Genomic DNA, 15,811 nt, shown 5'->3' on the forward strand with positions numbered 1-15,811 from the left:
CTTTGGCAAGGCCATGACCAACTTCAACCTAGCCTGTGTCAATTCTGAGTAGCATATCTGCCAAATGCTTTCAGAGCTTTGGTTTTTGCCCACTAGAAAGCTTTGTCCGTAACCCAATATTAATGTCAAATTAAATCATTAAGTCCAATTTTATATTTTATTTCATCCAATTATTTAAGAATTTCACATACATGATTCACCATTTTGGGCAAAAATGAAAACTATAATTTATTTTGTAAAGTTATATTTTATGTATTTTATCAATTTATGAGTTTAACCATCTTTTATTCCTTAGAACCAACTGATTTTTTCTCACATTTTCTTGTAGTTTTACTTAAAATACATGGCTTACGTAAATAATGTCGTAAGTTGTGGATCTAAATTGAGAAAAATAGAATCCCAATAAGCAACTATAAAGAAGCCCACTTCAAAATCACATATATCACAATGTTCACTGCTGTCAGCCCTGCTTGGCCAGCCCTCAATGTTCTCATCTAGAGGCTGGCCTGTTTGAGGACCCAATCGTCGATCCAAATTTATGACACCACATTTTACCAGAGCTCTCAGTCAATCATGGCAAAAAAAAATCCTAAACTGGTCTGGTTGGCTGCCTAAATGGCCATAGATTAGATCTCCAAGGCATCAGCCAATTCTGCATGCTGTCACTTGTCTCTGGAAGTCCATTACATAGAACTAATGGAGCACCAATAAATGGTAGTTTTAAATTTTAAAATTCATTTTTTCTCTTAACATTTATAAAAATGTTCTAAAAATCATATTAAATAAGTATAACATAATAGAAAAAAATTCGCATCTATTTATTTTTTATAACATACTTTTAACATGTTTTCCTTCCTTTAACTAATTTATTTTTTAAAAATCCAAAATTCCTGATAGACATGGTCGTGCGGTGCAGTGCGAAAATTCGCACCGAGCGTGCGAATTTTCGCACGCACAAATTGGGCCGTGAGGTGTGCGGTGCGCTTTTGTGCGCAAAAGCGCACCGCACACCGCACTTATTCGCACGTTGAAGAGGGTAGGGGTAGGGGGGGGGGGCCACGGTCGTCGGTGGCGAGTAGGAAGGCGAGGCCCCCGACGATGGTCGCAGGCTGCCGGTGGGAAGGGGGGGAGGGGGTGGAGGTGGGCGGCCGGGGAAAGGGGGGCGCAGGTGGCCGGGTGGTGGGGGAGGGGGGTGGGTGGTGGGCGTCGAAGCGGACGCCGAAGGCGAGGAGGAGGTCGGCCTTGTCGACGGCGTAATTGGCGTTGACCGTGCCGTGCATGCCGAGCATCTTGAGCGAGAGGCGGTCCGAGGTGGGGTGCACGCCGAGGCCCATCAGGGTGCTGGCGACGGGCACGCCGGCGAGGTCGACGAAGCGGCGGAGCTCGGCGCTGGCGTTGACGCAGCCGCCGCCGACGTAGAGCACGTGCTTCTTCGACTCGGCGAGCAGGCGGATGATCTGCTCCAATTGGGCGCGGGCGGGGGGCTTGGGGAGGCGGGAGAGTAGCCGTTGAGGCGCATGGGCTGGTCCCAGACGGGGATGGCGAGCTGCTGCTGGATGTCCTTGGGGAGGTCGATGAGCACGGGGCCGGGGCGGCCGGAGGTGGCGAGGAAGAAGGCCTCGCGGACGACGCGGGGGATGTCGTCGACGCTGAGGACGAGGTAATTGTGCTTGGTGATGGAGCGGGTGACCTCCACGATGGGGGTTTCCTGGAAGGCGTCGGTGCCGATCATCCGCCGGGGGGACCTGCCCGGTGATGGCGACGAGGGGGACGCTGTCGAGGAGCGCGTCGGCGCGGCCGCTGACGAGGTTGGTGGCGCCGGGGCCGGAGGTGGTGATGCAGACGCCGGGGCGGCCGGTGGAGCGGGCGTAGCCCTCGGCGGCGAAGATCTCGCCTTGCTCGTGGCGGAAGAGGTGGTTGACGATGACGGGGGATCGGGTGAGGGCCTGGTGGATCTCCATGGAGGCGCCGCCGGGGTAGGCGAAGACGTCGGTCACGCCCTCGCGCTCGAGGGCTTCGACGGGGCGGCGCGGCGGGGCAGGGGCGGAGGAGGGGGGCGGCGCGGCGGCGCGGTGTGGGGGGGCCGGCGCGGCGGGGAGGGGGAGGAGGGAGCGGCGCGGCGGGGCAGGGGCGAGGAGGAGCGTCGCGGCGGCGCGGGGGCGAGGAGGGGGGCGGCGCGGGGTGGGGGAAGGGGGGCGGCGCGGCGGGACAGGGAGGAGGAGGGGGCGGCGTGGCGGGCGGGGGGGGAGGAGCCGGCGCGGCGGGGCAGGGGGGGGGGAGGGGGGCGGCGCGGCGGGGCAGGGGGACGAGGAGGGGGGCGACGCGGCGGGGCAGGGGGGCGAGGATGGGCAGGGGGGTGGAGGGGGGCGGGGACGGCCGGAGGGCCGCCGGGAGGGGGCGCGGCCGGGGCACTGGGTGGAGGGACGCCCGGAGGGGGCGCCCACCGCACCGACCCCTGTGCGGTGGGTGATGCGGTGTGCGAAAGTGGTGTGCATGTCTAATTCCTGAAGATTCCCAAAACCCATGTTAACTTTTTTAATGTATAATAAATACATTAACCATTTTTAACTATTATTCTAGTTAACTGATATTTTAAATAACTTAATTTGGTTTTCATTGAAATAAATTACACATTTGTAGAAGATTTATTAAAGCACTTGTAAATAAATATCTGTATTTTATGAACAAAAATAAAACCTTTTCATTAGCTGCTCAGTTTGGATATGATCTGTACTTTCAGGGCACTAAAACAATGTCTTGCTCATGTATACGAATTTTCTTCATTCCCTTGAAGATCATATAACTTTCACCTTTCTGCATTGCCTTGTTCATTTTCTTCATCACCTTATCAATTTGGTGCATTAGAAATCACACAATTGGTATGACATCACTAATTTTCAGAATGATGTGATTGGTAATTTTCCTTTTGGAGTGTAAAATTTTCTCGAGGATTCAGGTAACTTTCTTGAGAAATTCCAATTTATTTTAGAATATCATACTCTACTCCCACCCCATCATGAATAATGTAAATCCTTAATAAAGAACCCCTTTTTTCTTGAATGGCCACATTAATGGCATGTGGTTGTTCAAGTACATTGAGAAATCTAGTAGGAGCATATTTTAGCCATCAATGATGCACTTATCATTATATCTTTACTATATGTGCCACTTTTGGGGTCTTAGAAGGATGCAAACAAGTTATTTCACTTTGGATATGGTTTCTGATCAAAAGACATTTTCAACATCAAAGCCAACCCCCTTCACATCAACATCCTTGTCATTATGATTTAACATCATCATTACAATTTCCTTTTCATCTATGGTTGCCGTCACGTTCATTGAATAAAATATTTTTGTTCATTATTATTTTGTGTGATGTTTTTAATGAAGTCCATGAATACATGCAATGACTTAGTGAATTATGATGAGATCATAATACAGTGTTCACTAGTCTTTAAAATTGTATTCTAAATATTCCTATTCGATGGATAGTCAAGACAGACATCAAATTATCCAGATAGAATATCACTAGCGGATCCTACTTATGCGATAAGTATAACTGATCCTGTAGCTATTAGTGTGGCGACATTAAGGACAGATAGTGGGTGCCCTTTGGAGAAAGAGTTCACTGACTTGATTGGTACAAATCCCTGAATGGTATTATACCTAAAAGTCAATCAGGTCGATTCAAGTCATGGTTGTATAAGTGATCCATTAATCTGAGACACCAAGGACATATCGTGAGTGGACGACTACGTTTTGAGTTACGAGCCTCTAATCTTGGGATTCAAATAAGTTATAGATCGAAAGTAGTAAGAAGGTTACGGAGATGATTGAGTGGTCAAGACAGGAGCATCCGCCCTTGGTATAAAAGGAGATAGACTCAAGGAAGACAATGTAGAAAAAATCCTGCTCAGGTTAGTGAGGATATTGGAGAATGCATTCTCCAAGGATCCCCGTTATGCATTAGTACTAATTGAATGATGGACTAGGGTTTGACGATAAACCATACCCTAAGTTGTTCGAGAGTCTTGCGCGAATGATGGATTATACATATACGGTAACCGATGATGGTAAAGGTTCCATAAGAGAGTTCGAGACTACTCGGTATCTTCTAGGGCACGAGGTGTAGCTTGGCAACCCACCGGCTGGAAACATAACCTATCGATTAGGCTAAATTGATCCTTATTTAATTCATCTATATGTTGATATAGTTAATTTATATGGTTGGTCAATAAATGTTATTGGGCCATTAAAGTTATTAACTAGAACGATATATGGGCCTAGAGGGTCACACACTCAAGATCATAAGGGCATTAGTGGATATATTTTACTTTTTAGGGTTTTTGAGAAAAACCTCAAGTAAAATATAAAGAGGGAAAGGGGTCTCATTTTAAGCACCCATGCAAGTTTGATTTGATAGCCCCTCCCTTTCTCCACTCTTTTCTCCACTCATCCAAGGAAGAGTGTCTTCATGGTGAGGGGATCTTCTAGATTTTCAAGAGGAGTTGAAGAAGAAGACGTGGAGATCCAAGCGCTGAGTGATCGCGTGGATCCTTCTAGAGGCCGAACTCGTGAACCGCTTCAGAACGATCTCAGAGTGGAAAATTCGAGGGTGGAACGAGTTCCCCAAAAGGTACTTTCAATGGTTTGTTTTAAAGATCGATTGTGAATCGATCGACACGCTTCCACATCCATGGAAACATGTTTTCCATGGACGAACCAAGGCACCAAACCCAACATGCATGACCAGTTAGATGGAGAAGGTATTTAGTGATGAATGGTTTACAAAATTAGGATGCATGTGCTGCATGGTATTATGTTTGATGGCTCTAGACTTCTCATTCATGACACTATAGGAATTTCGTGTAGTAAAATAATTATTCTAATTGAAAAAAATTAAATGTCAGAATGTTAAAAATCCCAAGTCAAACTGTTGACCGATTTCCAGTTGGAGCAGAATCCTACAATGCTCTCTTTGTTATGATTGTTGTGGGCTTCCTAATGGGGAGAATACAAATTTCATTGTATTGTGCCATCTTCATCTACTTTTTTAAGTTATTTGTACTAAAAGTGTAGATAGAGCAAGGACTTAGTGGGTTGTTTTCACATTTTATTGAAGATTTTATAATTGAAAATACTAAGATTGGGATATGATAAGAAATATGATTCTTATAACTATGTTATTTGGCTCATTTATGTTGAAGGGCTTCCAACATGTCCTTCTCATCACTATAGCTAATGGTCCCTCGCCAATGATGCTAGTGGTTTGGGGCTGCATCATAGAACTATGAAGCTCACATCATCATTTTTCTTCTGACGAAAGAATTTTCAAAATTCTCGAAAACACACTTTTGCTCAAGTATCTTGATGGCTTGAGTGTATTTGATGACATGTATTCATATCGTGTATTTCGGATCAATTTATCACATGATCTGCATTAAATATATACATGTTAGAATTAATTTTATATGTATTCTACTTATGAATTCAAAAAATTATCATGATTAATTTATGTTATTTTAACATAATTTAATGTAAACATATGCATGAAAATGAGGCATATATTATTATGGTATTTCAAGAAGCCATATTTTTTGAATTTTATAGAATTGTTTACACTATATCTGCAAAGAAATTATTTTTTTGTCAGAATAGATATGTAACAAATTTTTATTTCCATTTATTGAATGGTTTCTGGCTTATCAAATTGAAGTATTGGAACCTCTAGTAGTTTACCAGATAGTAAAGTGAAAGATAACTCATTGAATCAATTTGTAATGGGTTGTAATGTACGTGCTAAGCAGGTCTGCGAGATTTGTTCAGAGTACGGGTCAACTCATAAATAATAAAGATCTTCGGTATGTAGTCAGGGATTATCAAGGTCGTTTTGTCCTCAAACATAAATGACCTGTGACATCAAGGCCATCCGATTCTGATCAAACAGCCAGATTTATTTGATTTTATGGGAACAACCCCACTCTTTCATTTTGGTGTGGTAACATATTTCACCTCATGTCAACCTTATGAAATATATACTCCCCACCAGATGGAGGTCTGCCATTTAAAAAATATGAGATCCATATCTTTATTATTAGTTATGTGTTACATAATTTTTTATTCTCATCAGGGAGAAAAGTGGGGATGAATTTAGAGCTCCGCCGTGGAGATGAACCAATACTTAGAAAGACATGTATTGTTTCCATTTTTTCAGAAACAACAAGGGATTTTTTTTTAATAAATTAACCACCAATTTTGTATCATAGTTCAAATTAGAAACATATTAGAACCTTAAATTAATCATTAATATCTCAAATTAAAGCATATTGACTTTTAACTATGCATTTATCGGTAATGTAAATTTTATATTCATCCCACGTAAATCACTATTTTCCCCCCTAAAAACAATGATATTGAGTTAAAAATATCAATAGATGATCTGAATTTCATCTTAGTCGAAAACTTAAAGTTATAGGAGTGTATTTTTATTCTAATTACAATACATAGATTAATAAAAACTGGTAAAAACTTAAATACCTGATAGTCAGTAATGTTTTCTTGTTTATTGGATTTCCAAGAAATATATTTCATGTGCATTCATTGGATTGTCAAAGTGAGAAAAAAAACTCAATGATAGGTATAGCACCAGGGCATATCTGCATTTAAACATGTAATCATTTGCAGAATCATCTTGTAGAATATCCTTCATATTTTCAATTTTATGCACCGATGGAATGATGTTTCCTGTCAACATTTTCACAGGATGATACATCATGGAGATAAAAATCCATTAGGACATCTAAAATTGAAGCATATAATGAATACACTCAAGACACACATATCAAATAGTTTTTTAGAAATAAATATATTATACTTCAGTGATATAGTAAAATCTATGTTCGTAAAGAGAAAAAATATAACACCAGTTAACATATATTTTATTCAATTCTAGATCAGCAAATATTATAATAATATAAAAAATGAAATAGAATTTATTAAATAAGATAAATTAAATGAATAAATATTAGAAAATTTTATTTCAAATATAAAATCATTAAAATTGTATAAATTAAAACTATAAATATGAAATTTCATAATAACATATAAGATATGAGATCAATACTTATTTAAATTATAAAGAATAAAATTTATGCAAAATAAATTTTTTTGAATATACTATAGTACTGGGAAAATATATTTAATTATATATTTTTATTAAATCAGAAACTCAAATTATATTTATTCATTTTGAATTAAAATTTTTAGTATGCCAATTATATTTTTTTAATAAAAATATATAAATAACATGTAAATTTCTTGAGCAAGTCGAATTTATTACATAACATCATACAAAATTTATAAAATAAATGAAGTTAAATAAAACCTTTATTCTTAATAAATATAATTAAAATATTTAATAATTATTTATCTATGTAAAAATTGGTTTAATTTTAGGTATCGATGCATTATTATATACAAATATTATTTTTAATTAAGAAATTTGTAAATAATATAGAATTTTTGAGCATGGAGCAAATTTAAGATGGATAGGCATAAATTTTTAGAAAATAAAAATAACTTAAAGGATATGAATTTAATTGTTAAATGTGATTTGAAAATTTTATAATTTGGAAAATTCATGATAAATATAAATTTACAAATAATTAATAATTTGGAAAAATAGTAGCATTAAGTAAGTTTGGAAATATTAAATAAAATGAATGAAATAAAGTTTAATCAAATTAAATCTGATATGAAAATAAAAATATAGGTAAATAATGAGCATAAAGTATGCTTAGAAATACATATAATCATTACATAATGATTCACTAAATTAAAGGGTATCTATTGAAAGCATTGAAGGCATGTAAGTGTTATAATTTGTAATTATAACAAATAAAAATAATAATAAAAAAATAATGGGGGACAACGTAACATAATATTTAATTTTTGTGCAACTATTACAGAAATGTAAATGTCATAGAGTGCATCATAGATTAGTTATACATGCAATTAGATATATATAGTAAGATAATTATACATGTATATTAACGTCTAGGTATATGTATATTGTGTATACATAAACACTGATTAAGACATATAGATAAAAAATAAATGCTTACATAGATTATATATGTGTATATACACATGTGAATAAATATTGGTGCATATATTTGAAGGGGAATAAATATATTGTTAAAATGACAGTTAGATTTATAGAGTGATAGTTAGATAGAGACCAATGTACTATATTTTATGCTGATTAAGATAACTGATCAATATATATAGGAATATATATATACTACCCAGTATCCAGGTAGGAATTGGGCAGTATGCCAACACCAAAGTATAAATAGACCAGCATATAGATATTCTATAAAATAATTGATTGCTATTTTGGTATCAATTTTGAACATAAAAGCAACATGATAAAAAAATTAATTTAACACTGAAAAATTAATGTAACACTGAGAATTAATGTTTAAACAGGGTAAAAATCTAAAAAAACAACTGAAAGATAGTAATAAAAATGCTTACATAGATCCCACTCCAAATCTGCACCAGATACGTTGATGTCAGAAGGCATTGATAATTTTTTATTCTGACTCAAAACTCGGAACTTAAAATTTTAGCCATAGAATTATTATTTTATAAAAAAATTGAATTTCCTTTTCTTCTTGTGTGAATTTTATTCATGATATATTTCAAGATAAATGTATATAATTTGTATTATTGTGAGTCTTCTTGCATACATTAACTTGATGATACTTTTTTTTAAAATCCCACTTTTAAACTTTGGACATAAATTTTTTATATTTATGTTGGTTGTTTGCATTTTTCTTAATAACATACTTCCTATTGTACACTACATATTGACATTTCGGCATTTCTCTCAGCTTATTTTTTGCGCATATACTTTTATGGAAATTGTTTTTCCAAATCAAAAGCTTTCCATGCAAACTAATGAAAAACAATCTAGGAGTGGAGAAATAAAATCTTAAGTGAGAATCGAACTACATTAAAAGTTAGAATTGTCATGTGTCATTGTAATAATTTTTTCACGTATTGATTTCTTCTCACACTCAGATATCACAGATTTATTATTATAAATGGACTTCTACTTTTTATCTTATTTATATAAGTTAATGATCTATTTAATGATTTTTTTCCAATATTCACCTTTCTTTTGGTCATCACCTTTATCTTTTACATCTAATCATTTTTTAAAATTTCTTTTCAACAAATAAGTTTAAATTTTTGCTTGTCATAATGGTTAATTTTTATAACATATTTACCCGAATCATCCTTTTAGATTTACATGAATAACTTTGTGCACTGTTAAATTTTGAATTACTTGGATGTTCCTAGGTATGAAAATAGTACCTTTTTCAAGTAGGATGTTGCCACACTGTTTTGATAAGCTGCTTCCCTTGACTCTGCAATTGGAGTAGGAACTTTGCCACTATCAAATCTGAATGCCAGTATGCCTTTTATCATTGATGCCATGTGACAGAACATGTCATGGATTCCAACAAAAAGATGCTCATAGTGTGCCCCTTTGGATCTGTCACCCTTTGCATATCATGTGGAAGATATGGTACCAAGCATGTGTCTCCTACTCCTGATGTGCATCATGCATGAGCAGTATGCACTTTTCTTAAGTTGTCTCATATGACGCGGAGGCATGTATATGCCCAAATATTGTGTATATGGTGAGTGTGGTGAAGATGCATGCTTTAGAATAGAAACAACAAGTCTATCGTTCCTGCTCTTGCTAGAGCATGAATGCTAGCTTGTCGAATGTGATTTTGACCACTCTTACCACCAAGATTACACTTAAGATGAATATTTACGATCATTGAATTGAAGTTGATTGAGTGATTTTGATGAATTATGATGAATTTTCAAGTAAAATTTCACGTGTGACAACACATGGAATAAATGCCATAGTTTATTTTAAATTGAAACTATGGTCAACTATTGGTTAACATATGACCAATCCATTACTACGATACTCTCATGACATGGAAATTCAACTAATATCAAGTCAATATAGCTTAGGATAAACCAGATTCTGATGGACATTATGATGGATATTATGTGGTTGCCAACCCAAACTACACCCCCATGTTTTATTTAAGTTCATTATCATTCCAGCATGAGGTTTATAATGAAGTCCATGAATACGTTCAATGACCTAGTGAGTTATGATGATGTCATAATAGAATGATTGATTGTCGAGACAAACATCAAATTATCTATATATAATGGTACTAACCGATCCTAATTATACAATAAGTATAGCTGATCTTGTGGCTATTAGTGTGGAGACACTCAGGGCAGATAGTGGGTGATCTTTGGAGAACGAGTTCACTGAATTGATCTGAATACGTCTAGAATGGTATGATACCTAAATGTCAATCAGTTTGATTCATGTCTTCATTGTATAAGTGATCCACTAACCTACATACCAAAGACATCTCGTGGATGAACGAGCACATTTTGAATACTACTTATGAGTATCTAATCATGGGATTCAATCAAGTCATAGCTAGAATGTAGTAAGAATCTCACAGAGATGATTAAGTGATCAAGACAAGATGATCTGCCATCGCTCTGAGAGGAGGTTGACTTAAGGAAGACAATTAAGTAAATCCCTGGCCAAGGTAGTGAGGATATTGGATAAGGTGTTCTCCAATGATTTATGTTACGCAGCAATACTAATCGAATGATGGATTAGGGTAAGGCGATCAACCATACCCAAGTTGTTCGAGAGTCTTGCATGAATGAAGGATTATATGTATATGGTAACCGATGAGAGAGTTTGAACACTACTCGATATCTTTTAGAGCACTAGGTGTAGCTTGACACCCAACTGCCCAGAAACTTAACCTATCGATTGGGTCAAATCCATCATCTTCTAATTAATCTATATGTTGATATAGTTGATAATAAGGTTGGCGAACAATTTTTATTGGTCCACTAAAGTTATTAACTAGAATGATACATAGGCCCAAAGGGTCATACCCATAAGAACATAGAGGCAGTGACGAATATATTTTATTTGATGTGTTTTTTAGAAAAACTTAAGTGAAATATAAATAGGGGAAGGGACACCCATTTAAAGCACCCAGGCCAGCCAGATTTGGGAGCCCCTCTCTTTCTCCATTCGGATCCCTTCTCCACTCAACCAAGGAGAGAGCCTTCATGGTGACAATATCTTTCAGATTTTCAAGGAGAGTTGGAGAAGATGAAGGAGAGATCCAAGAGCAATATGATCACGTGAATACTTCTAGAGTTCGGCCACCTGAACGGCTTCAGAACGATCTCAGACTGAGCAAGTCAAGGGTGGAATAAGTTCCCTCAAAGGTACATGTGATGTATTGTTTTCAAGATTGATTTGGAATCCATTAATTGCTTTTGCTTCATGGAAAATATGTTTTCATGATTAAACAAAGGCACCATCATCCAACATAATGAATACAAGCTTATACTATTTTAAGTCCATGAATTCAGATAGGTCTATGCATTTTCATGGACTTAAAAAGATAAAAGTGTGTATTCTAGTTTAACCTAAAATATGACTCGATATTATTTGATTTAATATGTCATGAGAATATGTTAATCATGCATTAGTCACATATTAAACTATATTTGACCATAGTTTGAACTCAAAATAGATTAAGATATTTATCCCATGCAAAGTTCCGACTGAACTTTTTACTAGTAAATTCATCATAATTCATCAAAATCGTTAATCAACTTCAAGTCACCAATAACATGCATTTTTTAGTAGCTTAATGTGAACTTATTTACATGTTTATTTGCATTGAATTAATAATCTATGCATGTTATCAAGATTTAAATGATTAGATTCATTTTTATAATGATATTTTGAGATTTCTGTATTTTATGTATTTTTGGGGATTTTTCTAACAGCATATTCTGAAATAAAATAATTTTTTGAGTCAGAGTATGGTGGAATTGTTCGACTTTAAATTTATAAATGATATGATTTTTCTAAGTCAAAAAATATATTTATTTGTATTTTTTGGGATTTTATTTTATTTAATATGAATTTTAGACTATATTTTGGGTGTTTTTGAATTTTCCTAGCGCAGGTGACATGGACCAATCAGAAAAAAGGAGGGTGGCACATTGCGCGATGAGAGTCATCGATCGCAGATGACGAGGGTGAATCTCAGTCAATCATCCCATTTAATGCCCATAAGATACAAAACCCTAACCTAATGACATGACAACAATCGTGAGGATGAGGAGAGAGAAATATTTGAATTAAATTGACGGCTAGAAATCATCCAACTTCCAGGCTTGATATCCAATGATCTAGAACTTGGATCGAGTTGAAATTTTAAGGGCAGCTTTTTATTTTCATCCTCTATCCAGACATATGGTTGGATCTATATATTGATCCTCTGATCTTTGTAAAAAAGCTTCAAACTCACTTCCTCCTAGTGAGGGTGATTGAAAGAAAGTGAAGTTTTGAAGGTCCATCAAGTGTTCCTTGGTGTCTCTTGTTGTTGGGGAGTTTCAACAGAGAAGTGGGTAAGAGTATATGGAGCTGGAAGATGACATGATCCCGACAGAATGTAGGGATCTAAGGTTAGCCTTTTGCCTTGCATTGAATCATTTCCACCACCCTTAGTTAGTTTATTCATCTTCACCATCTATCATCCTCATCCATTACCATCCTCAATCCACTCTATCATCGTCCCCTATCCATCCTCACCTTAACCTTCATTTTACATGCTCTCTAAACCATGATGATCTCGTCACACATCTCTCTACTTCCTATTTCAACCAACATACATTACTACAACTCTTATTTCTACCATCGATGTACCTCATTCTTCCTATCTTTCTCATCAATATCCACTAGTGTTTTTGCCACTTACCACTAATGGAAATATATGTGGCCGACAAGCCAATCACACATTCCACATCTCTTTCCATGTTCATTAATACAACATATTCATTATAGTGCACATGTGATGCTTATAATGAAGACCGTGAATACATGATCGGACTTAGAGAATTATGATGAGATCGTAACACGGAGATCACAAGTCTTTAAGCATGTGTTCTAAACATTCATATTCAAAGGATACACGATAAAGACATCAAAGTATCATGATAGAATAGCACTATCTAGCCTCACTCATATGATGAGTATGGCCGTTCCCATAGCCATTAGTGTGGATGGTATTATACCGAACTGTCAATCGGGTCGATTCACGTCACAGTTGTATAAGTGGTCCTTAGACCTGAGACACCAAAGACGTCTTGTGAATGGGCGGTTGCACTTTGACTATGGCCAACGAGTCTTTGATCATGGGATTCTAAACGGTCTTAGTTCAATTACATCAAGAATTCCACGAAGATGATTGAGTGGTCGAGATGGGATCGTCCACCCTCGGTATAAGAGGTGACAACTCAAGGAAGATGATGCCATGAAGTCCTTGGCCAAGGCACTGAAATATCAGCGAAGAGTTATCCTATGATTTTTGAATGCATCAGTACTAACTCAGATGACTGATTAGGGTTTGGTAGTTGACTATACCCTAAGTCCTCCAAGGAGCATCAAGTGGATGAGGGACTATACATACACGGTAACCGACGACGAACAGGTTCCATGAACTGAGTCGATACACACTTCTTTGTGTCTTCTAGAACACGAGGTGTAGCTTGCCACTGTGTTGGAGACGCGACCTATTGATTGGGTTAAATTGATCCAACGTTAATTAATCTATATGATGATATAGTTAATTAATTTGGAAGGCCAGTAAAGGTTATTGGGTTACTAGAATCATTAACTAGACTGATACATGGGCCTAGAGGGTCACACACAAATAGTCTTTTGGACCTCGAAATATATACTTAAGTTTTGGGGGTTTTATGAAAAATACCCACTTAGTATAAATAGGGGAAGGCCCTAAATGAAATCACCCAGTCCAGAATTGTTCAGGGGCCTTCCCCTTCTCCAGTCTCCCCACATACCCTCTCCATGCCCAATGCGATCGAAACGGCGTAACGACGACAATGGAGGAAGAATGGGGCACGTCAAGGAGAAGAAGGAGATTCGACATGCCGAGGATCACGTGGATATGTCTAGAGGTTGCTCATGTGAGCAGCTCGACTCGTTTCACTCTAGGATCCAAGAAATCATGGATGTGATCCATGGAAAGGTACGTTGTTTTAATATTTTTGTTGAGGCCATTTGATTCGTTCAAGTCTTCCGCTGCGAATTGTTTTGATTTATTCATCCATGTCAAGTCCTCTAGAACCCAATAACCGCACCATTGTTACGATCTCATCATGCTCTCCTTTCTCGTCTATCCTAATCCCAAATTAATCAAACCCTAATAAGCCATGTATCATCTAATTATCTGCTTTCATCACACATTTACCACCATTTATATAATTCCTCTTATCTTTGCTTCACCCAATTGCGATCATAGATTCCCTAATATCAATTCCATGTGGAGATGACCCGTACTCATCACTAACTAATGAAATTATTTACGAGTATTGGTTATAAATTTTATTTATTAAACTCAAATTCTCAACGACATAATTTTTACCCAAATTTTGACTTTATGATTCACAAGTAAACTAGAATCTGAAGTACATTGAATACATGTTTATATCTTTTTAAATCCAAGAAAATGCATTGACCTACCTGAATTTCACCACAACATCAATGGGTTAAAAATCAGTAGCTTCATTCAACATTTTTATGGTCATTACAGTATTATGTATATGATCAAATCCCAAAGGTATGGATTAATTCAAATTCATTTGTCCAATCAAAGGGATCAACCAATATTCAGGTTTATGCTTTTGGGTCAATTGTGCATCATTTAAATAAATATTATTTATATAAGAATAACAAGTTTACTCATCTGATTTATAAATAAAAATTTTAAAGTTTTTGTGAGATTCCAAGAATTTTCCCCTGAAAGTACCTTGGTATATTTTTACATATATGAATTTACATAATTCAGGAATAATTTTTTATATTATTTTTTAATTCTGATGTGGTCGGAAAGACGTAGCCCTAAAGATGTCAGAGGGCCTTTCAGGGTCTTCCAGAATTTTCCTCAAAAATTTATCACCTCATAAGAGAGAGAAAGGATAGAAAAAAGAAGGATGTTACATGAATTTTAAGCCTCATGTAATTTGAATGGACTCCTCTCTTCTCTCAAACGTAAGCTCAAGTTCTTCCCAAAGAGCTAATTTACTTTGATAGCATTTAATACGTGTCTTTAATTTCATAAAATGGGGAATGTCCTCCCCCACATGACGTTTTGAATGGGCTCAAGTTTGAAATGGTCATTTTTGTCCTCAAATGAAAACATGAAATATTTTCAGTCACTCTTATACTAACTCTTTGTCTGGGATATTAAATGGCCCTCTCTTAGATGACTTCAGACACCTCTTAACAGTAAAAATATTGAGCCAAGGCACAACCATTTGCAACAAAAATAAAAGAAGGCATTTGAGCATCCAAAATTACCATTGATCATCTCTCACACGCAACCAAGGGAAGAGGAAGACTCATGGATTCATTCGCGATTAAATTTTATTGAGAGGAATCTGGAAGTGGAAAGAAGAAATGGAAGGAAAAAAGAAGAGGCAAATGTATAGGATTACATCTTCAAGAGGTTCACGTTTCCGTTTTTAAATTTTCACACATTGAATAGGAAGTACAGAGAGAGGACTAGTGTGAGGATTTTCAGAATGTTGAAAGGGACATGTGAATTGAGTTGAGAGGAGTCATGAGAATATT

The 15,811-nt window shown here is 36.8% G+C and overlaps 1 pseudogene; it reads right to left on the reverse strand.

The window, feature by feature from the left end:
* Positions 1-797: 797 nt before the first annotated feature.
* On the reverse strand, positions 798-2,138 carry LOC144712503 (acetolactate synthase 2, chloroplastic-like; annotated as a pseudogene).
* Between the last annotated feature and the right edge of the window lie 13,673 nt (positions 2,139-15,811).

The sequence above is a fragment of the Wolffia australiana genome, chromosome 14 (genome assembly GCF_029677425.1).
Source record: "Wolffia australiana isolate 7733 chromosome 14, ASM2967742v1".
NCBI classification, from domain to species: domain Eukaryota; kingdom Viridiplantae; phylum Streptophyta; class Magnoliopsida; order Alismatales; family Araceae; genus Wolffia; species Wolffia australiana.